The sequence below is a fragment of the Lipotes vexillifer genome, unplaced genomic scaffold, assembly GCF_000442215.2.
Source record: "Lipotes vexillifer unplaced genomic scaffold, Lipotes_vexillifer_v1.1 scaffold3212, whole genome shotgun sequence".
NCBI classification, from domain to species: Eukaryota; Metazoa; Chordata; class Mammalia; order Artiodactyla; family Lipotidae; genus Lipotes; species Lipotes vexillifer.
Window position 1 is genome coordinate 5,581 of NW_006782037.1, and position 3,352 is coordinate 8,932.

The 3,352-nt window shown below is 44.6% G+C and overlaps 1 non-coding gene across 1 annotated transcript; it reads right to left on the bottom strand.

Moving 5' to 3' along the window:
• Positions 1-1,949: 1,949 nt before the first annotated feature.
• TRNAE-UUC (transfer RNA glutamic acid (anticodon UUC)) lies at positions 1,950-2,022 on the bottom strand. The gene has a single exon. It is a non-coding gene; the product is annotated as a tRNA-Glu (tRNA).
• Positions 2,023-3,352: the final 1,330 nt, after the last annotated feature.

The following is a 3,352-nucleotide window of genomic DNA, read 5'->3' on the forward strand; positions in this document are numbered from 1 at the left end:
TTCAGAGACCAGAGATGTGCATGTGCCTCCGATAAAATCATTGCTCAGGAGACCACAGCATCTATCAGCGATCTTCCCCATATTTTTCTGACCTTTACTCTTCCTCTTTGCAGCTGATATCTTGCTGATCGTTCATGGAGGAGTTAGATCCCACCTGGCAAGAGCAGAGTCATCTTCCCAACACGTGAGAACAGGCACAGGCCCGCACCCATCTTATCCTCCTCTGCCTGCCCAGCCCGTCATGTCAGAAACATGTGTCCCTCCTCTTGTCAGAAGCCAGACCCCAGGTAAAGGACTTAGATGTAAAGGAAACCAGAATATTGTCTTGAGCTACGGACACTTCAAAAAACAAAGCAAAAACAACTCCCCCCCGCCCTGCCACCAAGGCAGCAGGTACAGAAGGGCGTTCTGAGCTTTCTCCTCTTCCTTCCTGGAAGCAGCAGATAACATGTCCCCCCCGCCCCACCGCCAGGAAGACGCCTTCCTGCTGCTGGAACGAGAGTGACATTGCGATCGTCAAGGGCAGACAGTGGAGAGAGAGAGAATTCTGTACGAACAGACCTTGTTCAACCTAATTTTCAACCTCCTTAGCCTCCCCACATGGTGTAGGTCCTTTTCCACAATCGCCTCTCTTTGTTCAACCCAACAGAGAAGAATTTCTGCCACTTCTCTGGGTCTTTCTTCATTTCCTTAGGAGGGCGCCCTGGTCAGGTAAAACTTGTGGGAAATAAATGTGTATGGTTCCGTCCTGTGAGTCTGTTTCACGTCCATTTAATTCTCAGGACCAGCCGTCAACTCTAAGAGGGTGGAGGTCTGGTTCTGTCTCGGCCACATCTTCCCTGCCGGCATCTTTGAATTCTACCTCCTTCCTTGCCTTGATTCCTCAGCATGCTGACATGCTCTCAGTGACCATCTTCAGAAACTCTGTGGACATGGGCTGTGTCTTTCAAAATGAAACACATTCTTACTATACAATCCAGCCCTCAAACTCCTTGGTACTGATGGACCTAAATGAGTCGAATGCTTCCATCTACACAGAAACTTGCTTCTGGACGTTTATGGCAGCTTTATTCATAACTGCCAGAACTTGGAAGCAACCAAGATGTCCTTCGGGAGGTGAATGGACAGATAGACGGGGCTCCATCCATGCAGCAGAATGTTCTTCGGCACTGAAAAGAAAAATGAGAGAGAGAGGGAGCCACGGGGTGACAGGTGGGGAACCTTAACTGCATGTCACTCACTGAAAGAAGCCAATCTGGAAAGGTGCCATATCGTAGGGTACCAACTACCTATGACATTTGGGAAAAGGCAAACCACAGAAAGGGTGGGTTGCTAGGGGTTTGTGGTGGGGTATGATAAATAGCTCAAGCACAGAGGACTTTGAAGGCAGTGAAACTATTCACTGTGATACATTCATGGCGAGATACATTTGTCAAAACCCATAGAATGTACAACACCAGGAGTGAACCCTAATGTAAACTCTGGACTCTGATGACCATGATGTGTCCATGTAGATTCAGCGATAGTGACCAACACACAGAATGTTGATAGGATAGTTGGGGAGAGGGAAACTCTAAGCACCTGTGTGAGTGGGGGGGGAGGGGGTGGATGGAGAGAGCAGTAACAGCAGAGCAGCGGGCACGGAGCACCTCTCTGTACTCTGCCCAATTTTGCTGTGAATTCAAAACTTCTTTAAAAAAATAATAAACCCCATTTAAACAAAGAAACAAATGAACATTCCAGTAGCATCACATGACTCCACCTTTCCAAGTCCTCAATTTGTCTGGGCCACTTGAGAGTCAAACTTCAGTAGATACTTGGCTTTTCAATCAGTATCCTTTCAAAGTTTCATCTGACACCTGCTCTTTATCTCACCACACTCTTTTTTACACATTTTTAATTAAAAAAAATTGTTTTTTGGCTGCAGCGTGCAGCTTGCCGGATATTAATTCCCTGACCAGGGATTGAACCTGTGCCCTCAGCAGTGAAAGCACAGAGTCCTAACCACTGGACCACCAGGGAATTCCCCAACACTTAAAAAAAAAATTTATTCATTTATTTGGCTGCACCGGGTGTTCGTTGCAGCACGCGGGATCTTTTAGTTACTGCACATGGGCTCTAGTTCACTGACCAGGGATTGAACCCAGGCCCCCTGTATTGGGAGCACAGAGTCTTAACCACTGGATCACCAGGGAAGTCCCTCTTTTTTAAAAAAAGATATTTACTTATATATTTGGTTGCATCGGGTCTTAGTTGCAGCAGGTGGGCTCCTTAGTTGCAGCACGTGGGCTCCTTAGTTGTAGCATGTGGGCTACTTAGTTGCAGCATGTGGGCTTCTTAGTTGTGGCATGTGAACTCGTAGTTGTGGTATGCATGTGGGTTCTAGTTCCCTGACTAGGGATCAAACCCCAGCCCCCTGCATTGGGAGTGCAGAGTCTTATCCACTGCGCCACCAGGGAAGTTCCCCCTCCTTTTTTTAAGATAGTGTTTTTTCTTCTTTTTAAAAATTGGTGTGTACTTGACAGGCAATATTATATATTAGTTTTCTGGAACACAACATAGTGACTTGATATTTTTATACTCTACAAAATGATCACCAAGATAAGTCTAGTTACAATTTGTCACCATACAATGTTATCACAGTATTATGGACTCTATTCCCTATGCTGTAAACCACACCCCAGGACATTTGTTTTATAACTGGAATTTGGAACTTTTCAGTCTTTCTCAACTATTGCACTCATCCCTCCACACCCTCCCATCTGGCAGCCACCAGTGTATTCTTGACATCTATGAGTCCATTTCTGTTTTGTTGTGTTTGTTCATTTGTTTTGTTTTGTAGATTCTACATATAAGTGATATCGTAAGGTAATTGTCTTTCTCTGTCTGCTACATCTCACTTAGCATAATGCCCTCTAGGTCCATTCATGTTGTCATATGATTTCGTTCTTTTTTATGGCTGAGTAATATTCCAGTGTGTGTGTGTGTGTGTGTGTGTGTGTGTGTGTGTGTGTGTCTGTCTGTCCAGTTTTCATACATATATATGAAAACTTCTTTATCCAATTGTCTATTGATAGACACTTTGGTGGCTTCCACATCTTGACTATTGCCAATAAAGCTGTGTGTGTGTGTGTGTGTGTGTGTGTGTGTGTGTGTGTGTGTCTGTCTGTCTGTCCAGTTTTCATACATATATATGAAAACTTCTTTATCCAATTGTCTATTGATAGACACTTTGGTGGCTTCCACATCTTGACTATTGCCAATAAAGCTGCCATGAACATAAGGGTGCATATATCTTTCTGAATTTGTGTTTTGGTTTCCTTCAGAAAGATACCCCCAAGTGTAATTCCTG